Genomic DNA, 21,848 nt, shown 5'->3' with positions numbered 1-21,848 from the left:
CTCTCACAATACTGGCTGATATGCAATGCAAAATCTCTTTATATAGCCTAAGCCCGGACCGCATTGAAAACATCTGAAACAATAAGCCAATCAGAATATAACACATCATCACATTATGTCATAACCAACCAATCAGAAAACAACACATGCCTAATAATTTATTGCATAATATTGGGTAATAATTTGTTGCAAAACATGATGCAATAGAAATAAACCAGAAATAGGCCACAAGTGGGCCGGAAGTGAACCGGAAGTGGACCGGAAATGACCGGAAGTGGACCGGAAGTGACCGGAAATGACCGGAAGTGACCGGAAATGGACCGGAAGTAGACCGGAAGTAGACCTCTTCATCTAATACTCGCCTGTGCTCAAGACATTCATGTTGTAGTTCTATTTAATGAGGAAAGCTTAACTTTAATATAACGGTCTTGCCCCGCACTTTGTCTGTCCGGGTCAGTTATTACCATTAGCCACTGTGCAAATCAAGCTTTTTCCTTTGGGTTGTGGGGGGGGGGGCTCTCCGTGGCGTGTTTGTGATATCATATCGGGAGGAAGGTGTTTTTTTTTTCCTAATTTGTGCGAGTTACCTGTAAGTAAACTAAATTATTACCATGCAGTTCCAAGCACAGTAGAACATTGGTTCTAAATTTAGTCATTAAATCTTATGATAACATTTAGACATAATTTAGAAACAGTGTCTTTACATTACAAGAAAACCCAAGCTCATTCACGAAAGGTAGCACCGAAAACAAAGCCAAAATTCCTATGTCCAGGTTCAAACTTACTGTCCATCCTACAAGTTTCTTGTGATCAAGGACGTATTTAGGGGGGTCCAGGGGTTCTGGACCCTCCTCCCCCACCCGAATGACTTAAGTACGAAAATTAAATATAATGAAAATATACTCGTTTAGCTTTTGTTGTATAATTTCCTCTGAACTTATTGGAAGACAAGGATTGTATTGGGATCATGCGGCTTTGAAGGGAAGGAAGTACGTATTTTGGGGGTCCAGGGGTGCGGACCCCCCAAAAAGACTTACGAAGTACTAAAATTAAGTAATTAAAATGTTAGCATTTGTTGCATAATCGATGGTTATTAATTTCCTCTGATCTGTTTAGAAGGCAAGGATTATATTGGGATCATATGGCTTTGAATGACATTACAAAGAACATTTATGTACACTACTACTCAATATGCATAAAATATTAATTAGAAACTTACTTTTCTCCAACTACATGTAACATAATTTTTGTTATTCGATAAATATTCAATCATTCATCTATTTTACAATAATTTCATTTCCCGGTCACTTGTTGTTATGTAAATTATTCGGATCTTAAGTAAGTTGCGTAATGAATATGCGCTGTTATATCTCTATTCTTATAGTATTTTTACCTATTCGTGTAATAACAATATAATATTAATTTATTTATTGTATTTAGTATTAATTTTATTTAATATAATTAATTTAATTTAAACATTATTATTATTATTATTATTCCTGAGGCACTTGGTTCGAACCCCCCCCCCCCCACGAAACATATTTCTAGATACGTACCTGCTTGTGATCTCTTTAATGCAAGTAAAATGTCGGCACTATGCCATGGAAACTTAAGTGCTGTTGTGCTCGGCTCGGTGAGGTTGGTCAGTTGCAGGATGGCGTCCTTCTTTAATCCACAAGGCTGCATGCTTTTTGGGAGGGAAACCTTTGATAACTGAACGATTAGTGGACACGAGTGATTCTTCGATTGTGTTTGCTACGCAGTTAAGAAATTGTATACTTTCAAAATCTAATATCTTTGAATGGTCTAAAAACATCCCTGGAAGGGATACATTTTTTTTGCCGGGGATAATTTATTCTGGGGGGAATCTCCGGCACCCCCCCCCCCCCCGTTAATTCGCACACTGCCATTACCTCAGAAACTGCAAGGATGAGATTGCTAGAGATTGGTCGGACACAACTATCTATCAAAATTAACAAATTTCGCGTATCGCGACGTTGATCATGATAAATCATTAAATGAAATTAATGAACAACGCTCACAAAGAACACCCTGCCGACCTCCTAGGCGGAGTGGTTATAACACAGCGCAACAACCTTCGATTCCCGACCTGGATGTTATTTGTTAGTATTGTCATCACTCATCCCCACATGGATGCACACAGGATTTTTTTAAAAGGGGGAAGAAGACCCATACTGTATTAATATATATTTTTTTAAATACGTTACAATGCATACAGTTACACATGAACACATCCTGCATTCAAGTCCGCTTTACTTCAATTTTTTTTTTTTTAAATTGAAAGGAAGGAGTCTCCCTTCGTCTCTGTAATACCTGATGAATACGATACTTGACTGATTGATTTAGTTCAATTTACTTCGTTTTCTGCCACTTGTGGCTAATCGCGGAGATGAGGATGAAATTGATGAAGGGACTCTCACAAAGAACGCCCATGCCCAGGCCGGGATTCGAAACCGGGACTCCTGACGTAGTAGCGCGCTCTGCTAACCACTTCTCCACGGAGGTCGGCTACAGTGCTTGAGTCCTATGTAATTGTAGGGTACACGGTACTTTCACACAGCCTAGAGTGACGAACATGATGTGACTGATAGCTTGTAGTATTAAGAAAAGAGGTGTACAAGAGTATGAGGTGTTTAACGTCGATATATAGGCGAATAAAAAGGGACAACCGCCCACGCGCAATCAGCCCTCCACGAGGGCTCTAAAAGTAGCACTCAATCGTCATTGATCCAGGAAATGTTATTTAAGGAGATAATAAAAAATAAGGACCGTAAAGACAACAATTGAGATACGGATAATGCTATTCAATCAGAAGTAAATAATGAAGGCTATAAAACAACAATTGAGCTGCAGACATTGTTATTCAATGACAATGAGTGCAACAGTTGAGCTACTGGAAATGTTTAAGAGATGATCACCAAAACCTTCCGAAATATTTAACGAAGCATTTTACTAACTTAACTGAAAATGGGGGCATAAAATACGTACATTACATAATGAACTCTTTTCTGCGGTCAATTATATTGTAGTTAATAAATAAGATAAATGATAAAGAGAACGATATGCCGATAGGCATTTTCTCTAAAAAGATAACTTAATCTACAGGGTGGTCCGAAAGTCTTGTCACCCCTACCTAAAAGTAATAAGAACAATAGAGGAACAATATAATAATATCAAACACATGTACTGTAAATATTGTTTTAATTTTCTATTGCAACAATCACCAAAGCACAGCTTCGTAAAATATCACACAGGATATGGCGCCGCATCATTTTGTGCCACGAAAATGATGGTGTTTATACAGACCATCTCGATGTTTGACGGTGTCAGTGTCAATGAAAGTGAATATACTAAAATCAAACCCACATTTGTTTGATATTATTATATTGTTCCTCTACTGTTCTTATCACTTTTCGGTAGGGGGTGACAAGACTTTCGAACCACCCTGCACAATAGAGAACAACTTAATAAATTGGGTTTTTTGCAACATTGAACTCTAATTAATTATTTGAATCGGTTTTATAATAATTTTCCAAGCTCTTAGAGCAAATGCTTTACAAGCTCATTCTTATCACATACGAGCAGTGATCTCTCCTTACTATCAACATGGATTCTTAAGTATAAAAAAAAACCTATCAGAAATCACTCATTTTATCGCGACCCCGAAGGATAACGGAGCCCAAGTAGATGTAATACATACAGATTTTTCGGAAGATTTTAATATTGTAAATCATTCAATCTTAATAGAAAAACTGAAATCTTACAATCTATCGAATCCCATGTTAGAACTATGCCAGTCTTACTTAGCAAACCGCAAACAGTTCGTCACGTTTCAGGGAAATATTCCCGATAAATTTGAGGCTAAGGTTCTACCCTTGGTCTCTTATTCTTCCTCATGCATACAAATGATCTTCATGAACCTTTGAATCAATCGGATAAGCTACTGTCTGCAGACGACTTAAAAATATACCAAAGCAACTGCACAGATATACAAGCAGACATCACCAACATTGTGGAATTGTACAAAAAAAGAAGAAACAAATCTTCAATACCCAAAAATGTTACCATATGTCATATACTAGAAACACTCTATCAATAAAATATAGGAACGTTTCTTAAAAATAAAAAATTATAGCAGGTAGAAAAAATGAAGATCCAGGAGTTCTATTCGATTCTAAACTTACATTTCACGTCCACGTCAACTTTATAACTAAACGCACGACCATGAAAATAGGCGACTGGGCAAAACTACGCTGGTGCCACATATGGGAAAAGCAAAGCGAGAGCTGGACAAAAGTAGCTGATTCCCGCGCAGTGTGTGGCAACGTCAACCGGGCTGCGCGACAAAAATATTGAGCCCTCGGTTTACGCGCTTGTAAAATTGTACTCCGTGGGAGGTAAAAAGTCAAATATACCTCATTGGAAAGCTTCAAGTATATACTTTTTAATAAACGTTATCTGAAAATTTTTCTTAACTTTGTTTTCTTGCTATAATGAAAAATTTACTGAAAAGTGTAGTTTTTCTTCCAATTTTCACGAACGGGGAACTTAACACCATACAGTTCATAATCGACTGTACATATAATCATGAGATTTTGTGTACTTGAAGTTTGATTATTTTTGCATCTTTGTAGAAAAAATCAAATGCATATTTTTACTAGATACTTCAAAAATTGACATTTTAGGGAAACGTGCAAACTTGAAATGCATAATTACAAATTCAATGAAATTGCATAAAACTGTTGATATAACGCATTTGATCAAATTCCAGAAGTTTGGCGTGTGTACATCAAATATGGTTCCAGATATTAACTTTTCTCTTGCACTCCTAATATGGTAAACGGGTGCATGACGTATGGCGGAGTGCGGCCAATCTCAGACTCTGCGGGCAGCAGGTGACTTCCACAGCGTTGCCGCTTCGCTGCGAGAATCGCGCAAGTGCGTTCCGTCGAGCTGATCCAAAGTATTGTCGCAGCATAAAATAATGAATGAAATATTTATCATAGTGCAAATGTAGTATTGTTGTACTGCAAGGTTTTTCTTGTTTCATTTTTCTAGCTTTTATCTTCATATGAACATCGTCTCCTTCGGTACCCGGCGAAGGTACTGTACAGTCAGAGAAAGAATTACCTGGCCCACGGGACCTATAATTTCGTATCGTCTTAAAGCCTGTTGTTTATGCAACCCAAATAACAAAATACTAGCTTAAGTTTGTCTGGCGGATGTGCGTTCTTCGGAAGGATTGAGCATTGATAGCATGAGTCACGTGACTCATGACCCAGCCACAACAAACAGCTCGGTGCTACGAGGCCTCCAGAAGAACATTTCAGGAACTGGTTTCTTGACAAGAGCTAGTCGTAAGGAAATATTCTTTCGAGTGATACTAGTCATTGTCAAGAAGGTTCACTGAAATGATGACTCTCATCACAGACCACATGCCACACGCTAATTGTTTAAGTCTAGTTTATGCACGGGACCTACAGATTAAAGTGGGATCCGAATCAAATGTTCCTCTATCTGGTATTGATTTCGGAAGCCTTTGATTACATGGCGAAGACGTTAACACTATGCCATCGGAGAGGCAATGGAACGCCTTGAGAAAGAGACGAGTAAAACCACATTTGGCGTAAATTTTAAAAGTAAGACAATATTTTGTGGCCACAGTTTCGAACCGTGGGAGAGGCATAGATTTTTGTCCCATCGTCCATTTCACAAGTTTATTATTCTTCCTCACCGACACGATTAACACGAGTGGTAGAAGAAAAGCGACGTAAAATAGCTAACTGAAATAGAAATAAAAGGAAAACGCGAAACAACATTTATCCATAATATTCTGCAGTCACTTCAGTCGTATTCACGGAATGCTACCTTGAAAGAGAGCCGTGATCTCTAATTTGTATTTTTCCCTTCCTTTGTGTTCTCGATTCTCTGTGTCAAGATCTGTCTAAAACTAATTAATGAGACGTTAGTTAAACAATCCAAACAACGAAACAATGCCAATCAACTGCACAAAACAACATTCAAATTGTTTTCGAATCGGAAAACAATTGAGATGCTGTAAAATGAAGCAAGATGCAGTGATAAAGTGGAAATTTGGTACGGTATAGAATTAAATCGGTGAATATGTTCGATTTGATTGGATGTTTGTTATTTAGTGTCGATATTCTTTCACTTTTGGCAAATAGCGACGATGAAGATGAGTAATGAGTGATGATATGATGACATTGATTAAGGGACACTCACAAGGAACACCCATGGCAAAGCCGAAATTCGAACCAGAGACCCATGCTGTCGTAGCGCGCTGTGCTGACCACTCCGATACGGAGGTCGGTTAGGAGTGGACATTATACCAAATTTTGTGTGTGCAATTGGGATTAATCAATGGAATGACTAGGCATATTATATTATTAATATATTCATGTAATATCACGTCATATTATTCGACACGAAGTAACATCAGAGACATTCAATCTTGCATTTTTGCCTTTCAACTAATTCTTCGACTTCAGGTTAATCACATCAATAAGATAAAACAAATGATAATGAATGTGGGATATTGACAGTTATTACGAATTACCTGACACAAACATCATTAAACAGACTCGGTGGGCGAGCTCATTAAGTGGTCGACATTCGATCTCGTCACCAAAGTTCCTGGGTTTGAGTACCGTCCTTGTCACGGGAGTTTGAGTATTTCGTCATTAATTTCATGTAATGGTCACTCGACCACGACTAGAAAGAAAAGTTATGTTACCTAACAAAAATAATAAAAATAAACATGATCGAAGACTACTTACTTCATCTGTCACGAAATCTCCTACAAAGCCGGGATATATGAAATATATGTATCTTCACATACCTTTTCGATTTCTATATTTAACTATAGTCGAGACCGAGGACGGGAGAGCAATTTTCAATTCGAGAAACCGAGAGACGGAGACACTGTCAAGTCTTGTTTCTTTCTTGACATCTCCCTAATTGAGTTGTTGTTCTGTTTGTTATTGGCTTTGTATTGGCAACTATTGTCATTATTCTTTCCCTGTAGGTAAACCATTACGACGATTTATGATGAAATAGAGCAGATAAAAGGGCAAGAACAAGAGAGTCATGCCTGCCCTGGACTACAACCCAGAACCTTACGTAACGAGATTTGAAATTCTGGAGAAGGCATCGGTGTCTCGCTTGGCTTTCTCTTTTCTCTACTTCTGTTATTTTATCATACACGTATAATGAAAATGGATCTGAGAAAATACGTATGTTGCGATCCATAATTCTGTTGGTTTGCAACAGATGTGAATTCCAACATGGAATAAATTATAATTTTTTGTTTCGTATGTGGTTGAACATGAAATTTTCTTACAATGTGATAATTTATGATTTTTAGTTTTTGTTTTGTGCACAGATAAGCTAATCGGGACTGGACCTTCAGTTTTAAATGGAATACGAACTACTACGTGCCTCCACCGTGTATCGAACCCGGGATCCCTTGATTATTAGGTGGGTGACGACGTTATCACTACGCCATCGAGGAGGCCCCGTGACAAAATGTTATTCACTCGATCTATACAATAATTTATTTCAACATTTACATTTTCGTTTTCTTCTTCCTTTTTGTTAACTACTCTTATACGACTAATTTTGCGCCTTCGGATTTCTTCTTGTTTCAGGAAAAAAAATAATACATGCAGAACCCCCGTGCAAAAAGATACAAAGCTCACTCTCGAGAACTAATTTATAAATAACGTAACCATTAGGAAACAATTCGAACATTAACTGATATAACTGCAGAAGAAACAATACTTACAGACGCTAACGAAATATCTATTCTTGTATAATCTCACAGGCAACAGGTATCTGGTGAGTCATTCACTCTTGCTAACTACGAGCGAAGGTCACTGAACCAAAGGGTGGCAAACAGGCGTCTGCTCTACGAAACTAGGGTTAGCAGCCGAGGCCCGTGTTCCTGTTATCAGTGACGTACGAAATAAGGAGGAACACAGCTTTCATATCAAACTAGACACTAGACTGTAGAACACTTTCTCGTCTTGGCCTTGAAGGCCTACCTAAAGGCTTCTCTGGAAGAAGCATAGCTTACCATTGAGGGGAAAAAAAGTGTGTGTGTATAGAGAGGTCCTTCAACTTTCGTATTCTTCTTCATTTCAGAACGCGTGCTGTATCGTCGACTTAATCCAATCTATCCGTTGTAGGTTTTAAGTTCTGTTTCTGTTCGGAAATTTCACATTGTCTTCCTGCTTATGTTATTTGTGACGAAGGTTCTGGATTCGATAATCTGGACAACAACGGGATTGTGTTGGTTGGTTGATTTGGTGTCTTAAGACCACTGTATGCAAAGTAATACTAATCGGGAATGCACCTACAGTTTAAAGTGGGATCCGAACCACTATGTGCCTACACATTACTTTGCTACTAGATATTGGCATGCTAAGATGTAGGAAGTGCTACATTTTCAGTGTGTCGAATTGAGAGTTATTTCGGATACGAAGAATCGGAGAATGGAGTAGTGGGAAAGAATCATATCACATGTTTGAATTATACCCCCCCAAAGAAAAACACACACACACACAGGATATCGGCCGTAGTTTTTATAACGAAATATAACATGATGAATTGTGTCAAGAAAAACTGGAGCCTATTTACATCCCTACGGAACTTGGAAGAAAGTCCACGTAGAGATTAGAAACTTCTGTTCCGACCAAATCTGACGTATAGTAAATGAAAATGCAAAATGCTACCTTGTGCTTTGTACCAAGTCATGAAGGCGTGTAGGGGTGTGGAGTTAGGGCCCCACACTATCTTGTTACGGCCGAAGGTAGGGATAATGTGATCAGCACCACGCCCCCTGGCCGCCTTTAACCCCACCCCCTTTGAGTTTCCTGCAGGTACCCACTTTATACGACGCTGGGTGGGTCCCGGAGCCACTTGAACAGGTGGACAAAATCCCGATTCTCCCCCATCCGTGATCGAACCCAGATCTCTCGCATGATAATAAAACGTCCTAACGACTGAGCCACTGCGGCACATATATAGTATAGTAGACTATGTAATTAAGGCAAGATTTTTTTTTAGCATTTCGTTCAACGTTTTAGGCGAATCGGAGATACAACGTGTAGCTCTTGTCGGTTCTGCGATCTGGCTTGAGAAAAGGCGATTTTCTGACGAACAACATTCCACCTGACAAGTCACGTGACTTTCCTACATTTCCTGTGTCTGTCGGCTATTGCGTGAAAGAAGAGTTGCTCTTGACACAGACAGAATCAACCGATCGCCTAAACGTGCAATGTGTGTTGCCTACCCTTCCGGCATTATTTACTGCCATTAAAGTCTTATGGGGAAGAACTTTTTTCCACCGCTGTACAAAGTGGTTCGGATCCAACTTAAACTGTAAGCCCAGTCCCGATTAGCCTACCTGTGCATAAAGTGGACTTAAAGAGAACGTAATTTTCCCAGTATTATTTTATGTCTCACATTTAAACAGATATATTGAGTAAAACAATGTTCGATGAGGACGATTTGAATGAAGTCGATGAGAGATCCAGTCTTCTCTGTATACAATAATAACGCTCCTGCTGTGTACAGCGATTTCATAAGAAAGGGAAACAGAGTGAGGTGCATACTAGCGATAGCAACGCATACAAATTATATTTAAAAAAAATGCTCACTTGAAACCTTCACGCCAACTAACATTTTAACAAAATATATTTCGAGCAAAACGCATGTAAATTGTGCTTATCACGCAAAATTCACTTAATCATCGTGTCGAGTAGTGGTGGTGGTTTCATCATTTAACGCATCTGGAATATTGCTTTTATAGTTTGGTCTGTTTCACAGCTGCAACTCTTGTAGTAAGCAAGGAGTTGTGGGTTCATTAAGAGAGACAAAAGAACTAAAAACATTAGTAAATTTTCAATAAATATGAGTGAAAAGTAAAAGTATAAAATGCTGTTCATAATGGATTCTGTTGAACTGGATAATTAAAAGAAAAGTCGTGTATCTTTCTTCTCACCACACTTTGGAAAAACTCGCCCAATAAAATATTGGGTCGATGCAAATTTTTGTTGTTTTCTTTTTCTTTACATACCTTTTTCACTGTGCTGACGTAACCCCCAAAACACTCCGCCGTACACTTAAAAACCTTGGTTTATGTCGTGAGATGCGCCTATTCGTTTCCCCTGGTCGAAATATCTCTTGGCACTGACTATAATTTCTTTTGCGCCATTATGATATTACCGTCTTGCCATTTTCATGCAACAAAAAAATTACTTCACAGAACAGCCATCACTCAATACAGTGCGTACGAACAAACACGCGAACTTGTGAGAGACCGACTGCCTGGATAGAATGAACGTAAGAATTATTATGGCTGTGTGGGAGTTCAGGCAATAATGCATGGCAGGAATGTAAACAGAGAAGTGGCAAAAGAAAATTTCGACATCTCTACAATGCTTTCCTTTGCGCAACACATTGTTTCGGCTCATTTCCCGTGTCAAAGCTGCTTGGACGCAGAGTTGAAAGGGCAAGCAGCGACGCTTGGCAACGCTCTACGTGCTTTCTTAGCAACGATGCGAATTGCGCGGGAACCGGTTGCCAAGAAAAACAATCATCTCTGTTGCTTTCAATTCGCACAGTGTGGAAGAATGAGATACGAAAGTTTGATTTTTACTCCTCGGCCATCATTTTGATATGCATATCATGGCAATTGGGCTGACAATTACCGAGATTGCAACATCATAATTAATCATTAATTGTGACTGTTCCACAGATGATAGTACGCTTATATTTGGCTGAGATATTTCCACATAAACAAGGTTCAGTCACAAAAAAAATAATATGTTTACGATGGTTTTACACGTAGCTACACACAATTGAATTCGACTTATTTAAAAAAAACACGCGAAAAAACTACACTTCTACGAACATTTTTGTCTGAATAGAAAACAGACAGAGTTGTTTTGCTTTTGTCTAAAGCAGGCACTTGTAGCTTTCCAATGAGGCATATTTCACTTTTTTCCGCCGATGGAGTACAATTTACAAGCACGCAAACCGTGGGCTCAATATTTTTGTCACGGATAGTAGTTCGAGCGTCAGACCAACCTCTCTCCGGGGTCCTTTTGTGTCATCCCAGACCTTTCGAGCGAATACTGTCAGTTTGTATTACGTGGATTACAAAGACTAACTCTACAATGACATCCTTTATTTTCTTAAATCTCCGAACACACGGGTTGTGCTCCGACGTGGCGACAACGCGAACTTCTGCCATCAGCCTAATTTGAAGGCTGTGCGTCTAACTAGGCTTACACATTTCTGGGATTTATAATGCGTACAAGCAGAGAGTTCAAAAGTATCGGAACCACACAAGCGATTTCCGTTGAACCGTCGAAATTGCGGGCTGTCACTGCGAGTAATGCATGCGGTGTAGGCACGTTCCACATTCATCCTTACTGAGTAATAAAAATCTGTATAAAATCGTTTTTTCAGTGTGAATTTACAATGATATTGAATTTCTAATAAAAAAAAGCAGGTGGAAATAGCTTCAAAACAAGACAAATATTGTATTTGTAGAACTACCCAATATTAAGAAAAAGTTGTTTCACAAAATTGATAATTGTTTTTTGACAAATTTTAAAAATCTGAAAATAAATCATTGTTTTTCAAATCTTTCTGCCTGTACCGTATTTAAATTTCATCACGATCGGATCGCCCGTTTTTCTATTTATAGAAATTGAAAGTGAGCGATCGTTTGCAAAACTAAAAGAACGGCATGTATTTGTTTGTTCTCACGACGAAGAAAATGAAAGGGATACTCGGAAATGTTTTTTTAGCATAGATTAACGCAGAATTACACAAGATAAATTTTGATGCAATTCGTTTTTATGTAGCTCTAGTGGTTAATTTTTAATTGTAGTCCAAACTCGGGTATCCATCCGCGTACTTCTTTAATTTATTGTAATAATTCGGTTATCACTAGGAACGGCAACAATCCAGCACAAGCAGCGCTCCTAGCGGCCATCACAGAAACAGCGCAGACCGGAAGCCCGCCAAACGGAGAACGATGAGTTCCGATGTGGATGGTGACGAAAATTAATCGAAGAAAATGAGCAGGTACGGGTTACTTAAGCACGTTTCGTTTGTATATTAATAATAAAAAAAACATGGTTTCAGTCTAAAACAAAAAAGAAAAAAAGTTGTTCTGGTATTGTCGACAATGCAGTATGTGGAAGCCAGTGCTCAAAGTGATTTCAGTCAATAGCTGAGCGCCAAAAACAAATGAAGAAACACGAATAATACTACAACTACTACTACCAATATAAAAATAATAAATTCATATTAAAATTCTGGTAATATTATTATTTGTTATTTCTACACGCAAATAAATATTAAAAGAAAATATCTATCATATCTACCATTTACAGAAATTATGTTTTCATTAGATCTTAAACGAATAGCACTTACCAAAATTTTCTAAATTTCCGAACCGCCCACAGCAAATTAAACTTTTCTTTTAACTTCCTTAGCTCTGTTATTCGAAAGCGATAAAATTTCGATAGGCAACATTTTTACAAACGGAAAGTAAAGAACAATAACATTTGAAAAGTTGAAAAAGAAATGCACAGTGATTGAGGTAACAAATAGTTTGAAAGAAAAGGAGAAAGAGGAAAGGGGAAAACCTGAAGTGAAAGGACAGAGAGAGAGAGAGAGAGAGATGGAGAGGGAACTCCTGAAGCCTTAAGTGCCCACCCTAAGATATCAATATACAGCTTCTGCCCACACGGTCCAAAATTTCTGGGCCGTTTCTGTATAGAGAACAAAGTGATTGAAATAAAAACTAACCTAGATGAAACGTCTGAAACCAATTATTTGCTAAATATCTGTTTGCCATTCCTGGTCATAATGGGAGAGTACTTTCATTGCCATCAGCACAACGGAGTCATGTGGAAAATATACTTTTTTTTTTCAAAACGTCTGTATGAAGTTTGGTACTGGGTTTCAGCACAATTTCAAAAAGTTTGACTGTTCGGTGTGTCACAAATTGTATTATGACTTTACCTTAATTTTTTAAAAAAAAAAAATGACTGAGGAGTATCAGTGAAAAGAAGTAGCAAAAAGTGTATTGTATAGATTGATTACAAGTTTGGTAATTTTGCATTTAAGGATTGAAGACTAAAAATGGTAAACGCTGTAAGTGCCACAATAATTCAAACACCGTTTTCCACGTTAAACTGTGAAATGTGCCATGCTTTATAATGTGGTAAACGTGAAATGTGGCTGGTAGCCCTCTAAGGAGTTCAAAGGGCGTGTAAGGAGACACTACTGTGAACGTTCTTACGGGCTGATGTGCTGAACGATGCGATTTCCCAACACTTTCGATTTTGTCACTTACAACGTTTACCACGTTTATTCCTCGATTCATTAAGAAATCATATTTTTTTAAAGCTGAAAAGTGTAAATTTTATATTACTTTCGAATATGTTCTGGAAATGTGTATTATTCATTGTGAATGTTTTGTGTCCTATATTTTTACTTAAAGTTCTACATTTTGGGACATTATGTCCAACTTTTCCCTTAAAGCGAGCTGGTGGCCCTAATTACGGTTCACGTTAAGCCCTGACAATAGCTAGAAGCAACAGAAATTAACGGCATCCTCGAAACTCAGAAAATATTGTGGCAACTGTACCCGATACGCTGACCAAAACCCCCTGGCCCTCAAAGATCTGTTGCACAATGGTGATTTTAATAATTGTTTTAAGAAACTTTAGATAAGAGCTGAAGGTTCTTTTAAACTAATGTTTGTTGCTGTTCATAATTAATTTTTCATTACAGAGGAAAGCCTCGAAAGAAGAAATTAAAGATGTGAATCGTATGCATAGAAGAAAGGTTAAGTATCAGATTGCCTTCTGTCATCCAGACTGAAATCTGCAGCCGTAGATATTCGTTACTCACAATTCAAGATGGAAGAAGAATCTGCTTTAGAGGAGATGTTGCTGAAAGACAGAGAGACAGGTTTCGTGAAGGAGATACTTCAAACTAATAGAAGTGTTATACATGTCAGTACTACTAACCCAAAGCTGTGTTGCAACAAATTAATTAAGCATCCAGACGTTTCCAAAGATACACTTCTCTTGCATTTTCAGGATTTGGTAAAAGCGAGGAACATTGTCTTGCCTTCGCTTCTTTTAAGTGAAGAGCCATTAGTAGTAGTTGGTTACGAAGCACAAGATAATTCAGAAATGTGGAACGAAACATTTAAATCTCTTGTGGAACGTTTTAAGTTCTCCAAAAACAAACAGTCGCACCTGACAAAGGAACCAAAAAGAAATGCATTTAAATTAATATTTGTGTCTAAAATGTCTGAACTGCACAAATACATTACTTGTGTGAAAGACGATGCATATAGTATCAATAGCCTCTCTTGCCAAAGTCAGAACTGGATCATGGAAAAGATGGTAATATTTCAAGGAATTCCTGTGGTCCTTCGTACACTATGTAGTGGGAATTGCATGCCTCCACTTGATTCATTTGACATTGAAACTCTCTTGTCGCAATCAAACATTACCATAGGCGAACATACTACTAGTATTGGGAATAAACTGGAGATATTCATCCCAAGGAAGTTCTATGTCAAGACCTTAGATCTATATAGTTTAGGTAAAATAGTGGATGAAATATTTGTTGTAGAAGCTTCCCAAGAGGTACAAAAGATTTGCAAATTTTATATTTTTGGTTGGAATGAACTCATATCACTTCGTGCATTGTCAGAGGTAAATCAAAATATATATCCAGTAAATATTGAGGAAGCTGATGTAAAGTTTGTGGAATTGCGTGGAAAGTTTCCAGATAAGACAATTCACAAATTAAAGTTAACTACTTCCTCACCTTATACAAAATGTCTTGAATTGCAATGGCTTCAAACTCATGGTACAGTGGAGGAACTGTTCAAATACATAAATGAGAGAGAAACTGCAGATGTCGCAGAAATTGAGAAGCAGCCAATTGCTATAGTTGCAGCCGAGCCAGGAATGGGGAAGACCACTCTGCTCTCCCACATAGCAGAGGAAGAAAAAAAGAATCACAGCGACAGATGGGTTGTCAACGTGACCCTCAAAGACGTTGCGAGCAAACTTCTCAACTTGAATCCAAGTGACAGCATTTCCACCATCGTCAAGTGCTTGAGTGAGGTTTTGTTGGAAGGAGAGAGTTCACTCTCAAAGCACTTGTTCCAACACAGCCTTCAAGTGACAGGGAACTTTATTCTCCTGTTGGACGGATACGACGAGATTGGTTCGAAAGAAGAAAGGGAGAAGGTGCGAATCGTCTTAGACAATTTGAAGGAGAACTCTCTTGGCCAGATAATTATAACGACGAGGCTCCACTACAAAGAAGAATTGGAGTTAGGAGTATCAACCATTGCTTACCGCTTGAAACCATTAAATGAAACTGAGCAGGAAAAGCTTCTCGCAGAGACATGGATTAAGAACCTGGGTATTTCCTCCCATGAGGACAAAGCAGAACATGTTCACGTCTATGCACGGGAGCTCGTGAAGAATTTTTCTCATCAAGTTAATGAAGAGATAAAGAGCTTGATAGGGATTCCCTTGTTGGTAACGTTGCTTGGGGAAGTGTATTTAAATAAATGCAATGCATATTTCAAGAAGCACGATCCTCAGGTCTTGCCTGTGATGGTTAAAACTGACAACATCTTAATGCTTTATAGAAGTTTTGAAGAAAAGAAATATGCTGACATCTTTAGGAATGAACTGAAGGAAGGTGCTTTGTTTGACATAAACGCAAAGGAAAATATCGATGATGATCACAGAGATGCATGTGTAGAGCTAGCTCTTAAAGAGCTATTCCTCGACTCTGATTATCCATGTGATTGTTGTTTCAGAAGGAAACCTAAGAAAGAGCAAAGACTACGAAAGAATCAAATACTTCAAGAGAATCAAATTCTCCGGATTGGGATTTTGCAGAAGACTGACGGAAGAGGACTATCCTTTATCCACAGAACATTTGCAGAGTACTTCTTCGCAATACACCATCTCCTACAAATGAAGAAATGTTGCAGGAAATTCGTGAAGGCATTGAAGAGTGGATTCTACAAAAGTAGATTTTCTATGGTAAGGTTGTTTCTGGATAACGCCTTAGCTGCAAGTAGAATTCATACCGCTGCTATCGCAAATGATGTAGAAGCGATTAAGAAAGAGTTGGAAAGGGAACTTCAGTTAACCTACGAGATTCACTGGGAAGAACGTCCTGCCACCTAGCGGCTTCCTATGAACACGTGGAGGCAGTAGAATTGCTTCTAACAAGTGGGTGTAATACGCGCATAAAGGACCGTCTTCACAAATATACCCCAGCGCAAGTGGTTGCAATGTTGGGGAACTGGGAAATATGTTCTGTTTTTCTTTCAAAGCGAGGACTTGATGGATTTAGCATGAAGGAGAAATGCACGCTTTTTAGATATCTGTGTGAGAATGGGAAATCAGATCTCCTGGAAGACATGCTCAATGGCCTTAGATTATGTCCGAACGATGTTTTTCAGTTCAAGCAAATATTTTATTCTCAAGATCAATTTCGTCGCAGTGGTTTGAACATCGCTGCAAGAAATGGCAATGTTGAAGTGTTTAAAATTCTTCTTGACAAATGTACCGACTTTTCTGTGCATTGTACATGGGATGATCTAAAGAAATGCATCGATGGTATTTCTATTGATACCTTGGAAGGACAAAGAACATGCGTCGCGCTATTCGTTGACAAAATGATGGTAAGCAATTGCTGCCGAAACCTTGCAGAAGAACTAGATGCACAAAGGTCTTTCTTCATCCCAGGGAAGTCAGGTTTTAATTTTGTAGAGTGTTTGTTGAAAGGCGACACGTCGCTAAACGAGGTGGCGTGGTCAATTCTCTTATGTTGCAACGACTGTGATTTGGAAAGAATTTTCAGAAAAGTGAGTGCAGAACATGGCAACATTGTTTCGTTCATGTTACAACCTTTTAAATCACATGAAACCATGTTACATTTTGCTGCGGTATGTGATACAAGGAATTCTGTTAAATTTCTAATAAGTAAATTAGGCACAGAAAGGGAAAACATTTTTCATTATGTTATATCACCAGATTTGCAACACCTTTCCCTCTTACATTATGCAGTTCGGAGGAATCACACTGAAGTATGCGAGATATACATTGAAGAAATTAGAGACAGGGAAGAAAGAATACTAGAATGCATATTTCAGAAAGACAATCAAGGAAAAACTGTCCTCCATTGGGCTGCTTATCACAGAAATATGGATATAGTGGAATTTCTTATTTTGAAAGTGAAAGATGAACAAACACCTGTTTTCCAAGATAGAAATTACCTTCCATTCGACATCTCTCGTAAATCGGGTGATGAAATTCAGTTGTTTGAAATTTTGTTTCATAAAATCAAGAAACATGGAAAGAACCTATTAGCTTACATTTTGCAAACTGTTTCCTCCCAAAGGAACAGTCTTCATTACTTAGATGATGATAAGAATGAGCATATTTGGCGCTCCCAAACTATTAATGGAGTATGCTGCATGGAATGGATAAGGGAACAGATGAGGTGTGAAATAGTTAAACTATGTCAAGCTGTTTCCGTGCCAGATAGTGTTGAAAATTTCCTGAAATATATTTTCCGAAAATCTGATGAAATCTACTGTCTTACTTCCGAAAATGTTAGTAAAGAAAATGCTCTAAGAGTAGCTGTTTCCGACAATCAGTTTGAAAGGTTTAAACTTCTCGCAGAAGAGATTGAGAAGGAAGGAGGAAGTCTCATCCACTTTATAGGAAACGATGCAAATTCTCTGATTGAGTTGTCAGTCAGGTATGGAACAATACGGATACTTGAGTTTATTCTTCAGACACTATATAGAAGAGGGAATAAACCAGAATGTAACTCAGACTACATTGTACGCCAAGAATATATTCTCCAAACATTTTTAGAGTGCTTGATGAATAGGAAAACTTCATCATCGAGGTTGGAGGCAGATGTCATGAACTTTCGCGATGAAGATCGTAAACTTGAGAATTTTGTGCATGGCCTTGCAAAGTTCTGCAATATAGTTGTTCTTAGAGTCTACTTTGAAATAATACGCAAAAGTGACTCAAGTATCGAGTATTGCATCACACGAAGAAACAAGGAGGGTAAGACTTGTGTCCACTGTGCAGCTGAGAGAAGGAGGAAGGACGTCGTTGAGTATCTTCTTGAAGAAGTGGAAAAGGAATGTGGAGACTGCAGTCACTGCTTCTATCCGGACGAGAAAGGGTGGACACTTTTGCATTCAGCTGCTGTGGGGGGAAATTTGTGTTTAGTAGGGTTTATCCTTCACAAGATCAGGGAGTATAAGTTCAACATATTTACTTACATTCTACAAGAGACAGCTAGTGGACAGAGTGCTATTCACTGCGCCTCCTCCAATGGTCACACAGAAGTTGTAAAGATGTTATTCACAGTCATAGAAATGAAAAGTCGTGTTCTTCTAGCACGCACTCTCTCCAGGCAAGAATACAGGAACACTCTGTTGCGTAAAGCAGCGTCTCATGGTGATCTCGAACTTCTGGATTTTGTAGTGAAGAACTGTACAAGAAAGTTACGTAAAAGAAGCGTACTTAGAAGTGGGACCGAGATAAAGAAGAAGATGATCCCAAAATATAATGCCCACTTACGAGGAACGAAGAAAAGAAAATGTAAAGATAGAATGAGGAAGTCAAGTATTATTTTCTGGTTTGTTTTTGCTAACTGCGAGATCTCACCACTGTACCATGCCATTGCACACGACAATGTGCAGGTGATACAATTATTGTTTGAGAACGTTGGAAGCAAAAAGGACAAGATTACTTTTGTTAACAATCTCGTTTGTTGCTTCCGTGGTATCAAGAGAAGATCACCTTTCCAAATTGCTTATCTTTATCGATCATGGAATTGTCTCTCGTACTTGATTCAACTAGTCACAGAGAATCGGAAATATTTAAAGAACTTCTTGTACAGCAGGGACCAATATGGTGAAACTCTCTTACATTATTCCATATTAAGCGGCAACACAAGTGTTTCAACATTGTTGATGCAGACGATGTGTGAAAAAGAGGGAGAAAACATCTTCCAGTGGAGTCTGTGGAGTTCCATGATCTTGGACGAATTTATGCCAACCCTTTTCCAGAAAAGAAATTCTGAATTGTTTATGTTTATCCTTCGTCAAATCCAAAAAGAAAAAGGCAGCATTATGTCCTTATTTTCTGAACAAATTGACACAGAGAAGTCACAAATTTACTATTTGGCCAAATACGTGGACAGAGAAGTTTTGGATGTGCTTTTGAATGAAATGGAGAAAGAAGGTGGAAGCATCTTCCACTGTCTATTGGCAGCTGATGCAGAAGGGAAAAGACTTTTAGAGGAAACTCTGTTTTATAAAAACTATGCAGCAGCAGAGTACTTCATATGCGCGATGATAAAGAGAGGAGGAGATGTCCTTGACTATTTTGGTAAGGAAGATTTCATAAGAAGAGTAACGCCCAAGGCGATAGAATGTTCAAGCGACTTAGAACCTCTGAATGATTACCTTGAAACTTGTCATGCCGAAGCAGTAAGCAATGGTATGACTGAAGTAGCTAACATACTCTCACACGTGACAGAAAGTGTGTCCCAATATTTTCTGTAGCCTATACATCTCCCGATATACGCGTAAATGTAAACACACAACTTCGTCTAGCAATTGAGCACAATGGAAAGCTTAAGTATTGAAGAGTTTTCAGATTACCCTGATCATAGCCATGAAGGAAGAAATGCCTTTCACATCGCTGCAGAATATGGTGACAAAAATATGGTGGATTTCCTTTTGAGGAAGTTGCAGCCTTGGAAGTCTGATTAACAGTGATCATAACCATGGAGAAATTCTAGGATGAAGGTACAGACGAAGTCCATTCTTTGCTGTAGAAGGTGGACATGCACAACTTGTTAAATTTATGCTGGAGATATTAAAGGAGGAAACACTTTCCAATGATCATTGCAAGCAGAAGCATTTGACTTGAGTGTAAAAGCTGAAAGAACCATGTTTTTCACATATTTTGTGCAAATACGATCGTTCTGTGCATACGTGGAAAATATTTTGTGACTGCAATATAGAACATAAATGACACAGGGCGCCTGTCCGTCCATAACCATACAGTAGTCACACACATTTGTGAAACAAATACTGTCATTAAGTTTTAAAATGTTAATATGCTTCTGAAGCAAGTATCATTTCGTGCTTGCAATCGATAGCTGACAACATGACGATTTGAAACTGAGGACCCAACTCGTAATCAAAAATCACTAAACGAAAATTTAAATATTTCTTTTTTGTTCTAAAACATTGGAGTGCCTGCACAACCAATATGGCGGCCACAATCAAATATGGCAGCAATTGCAACGTGTAAATGTGCAATATTCCTCGTATATGCTAAAACCTTGAAGCAGATATCTTGCCAAGTGTAACCAGTATTCGCCAATTTAATGAAATGGCATGTCTTTAAGATCACAGTCAAAGACACATCATTTACAAGAATTCTTATTTATTTCATGCTGTAGCAGTTTCTGCAAGAAAGTGTCCAGGATAAGGTCACAGCGGTAATGTACAGTTGTCATTGAACTTCGGTTTGTCTTTTATCAGTGTTTTACTTTTTGATGGATAACTGAGAAACGTTTACTGAGGTAAAGCTAGCTTGATTATTCCCTTTAAGGACACTGATCTTTAACAAAATATATGTATGACTAATGTTTGCATGAATTGTTTCCCGACCTACAAGCAATTCTTCGACTACGCTACAAGATCACTGTATCTATGAAAGTAATTTACTTAGAAATGCCAAGAGAAGGTGTCTCCTTGCACAAAAAATATAATACGTTTGTTACAATTGAAGAAAGTTCTTGCATCAACCATGATTTAAGAAATAAGTGATATTTGATGTTGCCCACTATCTTGGCAATTGGCATAACTGTGACTCTCAACTTAACTGTAACCTAACTTAAGCCCCGTCCCTCCACCTATATTCGCTAACAAGAGTATTATATTAATAAATACGATTGTAGAGGTTCGTTCACTTAACGTGAAAGCCTGCACCATTGCCATTCTGACATCGAATGTTCATTTATTTTAATATCATTTTTTTCCCAATGGGATAAATGTGGTGTGTTTGCAGTTAAGTGCCTTATATTTCCTATTTCTCCACGAATTTCCATTTTGTGAAAATTGTTACGTGATAATGATACCTGGACCTGTGGTGTACATAACATTAGAAGTTAAGAGAAACTCACCAAACATACCAAATAATATATACAGCGGCGCACGAATGTTATTGATTTCAGGGGTACAAATTTCACTTCAGAAATTTTCTTACGTCATATTACATTCAGGATCATCACACAACTGGGACTTCCCTTTCTTGGTTTTATGAGATTTGTAATTATCTGTGTGTTTGCATCAACAAAACACTTTTCTCATTTTCGAGTTGGTAATTTTCCCAAGTACTATTATAACACTGCAGCTAGGGAGTATGTATGTCCATTCCTTTAGCTCTCAAAAGAGCCCGAAATATTTTGTACAGCTTCATGCGTCCCGGATATTGCGATCCGCGAGACAAAAATGGGACAGACGACAGATTCAGGAGTTGACTGGCTTCGTCTACGCGGCTGGTCCAGGGATACGTGCCTCCAGGTTACGTTGCCGAGCAATAGGATAGGTGAACCTAACCTACTCACCCACTTTGGGCTTGATTGAACCTAAGAAACTACCCGGCTATGCAACCTGGACACAC

General features: G+C 38.3%; 1 long non-coding RNA gene across 1 annotated transcript in view; it reads left to right on the top strand.

Annotated features, from left to right (window-relative positions):
- Nucleotides 1-14,049, top strand: part of LOC145999779 (uncharacterized) — a 34,433-nt gene extending 20,384 nt beyond the window's left edge. Inside the window, exons 2-3 of the long non-coding RNA XR_014443428.1 lie at nt 12,008-12,141; nt 13,861-14,049. This is a non-coding gene — a long non-coding RNA (uncharacterized LOC145999779). The remainder of the gene's footprint in view (nt 1-12,007; nt 12,142-13,860) is intronic.
- Nucleotides 14,050-21,848: the final 7,799 nt, after the last annotated feature.

Source organism: Lepisma saccharinum, chromosome 15 (genome assembly GCF_977018435.1).
Source record: "Lepisma saccharinum chromosome 15, izLepSacc3.1, whole genome shotgun sequence".
NCBI classification, from domain to species: domain Eukaryota; kingdom Metazoa; phylum Arthropoda; class Insecta; order Zygentoma; family Lepismatidae; genus Lepisma; species Lepisma saccharinum.
Note: the sequence above shows the minus strand (reverse complement) of the source record. Positions and strands in the feature narration are given on the sequence as shown.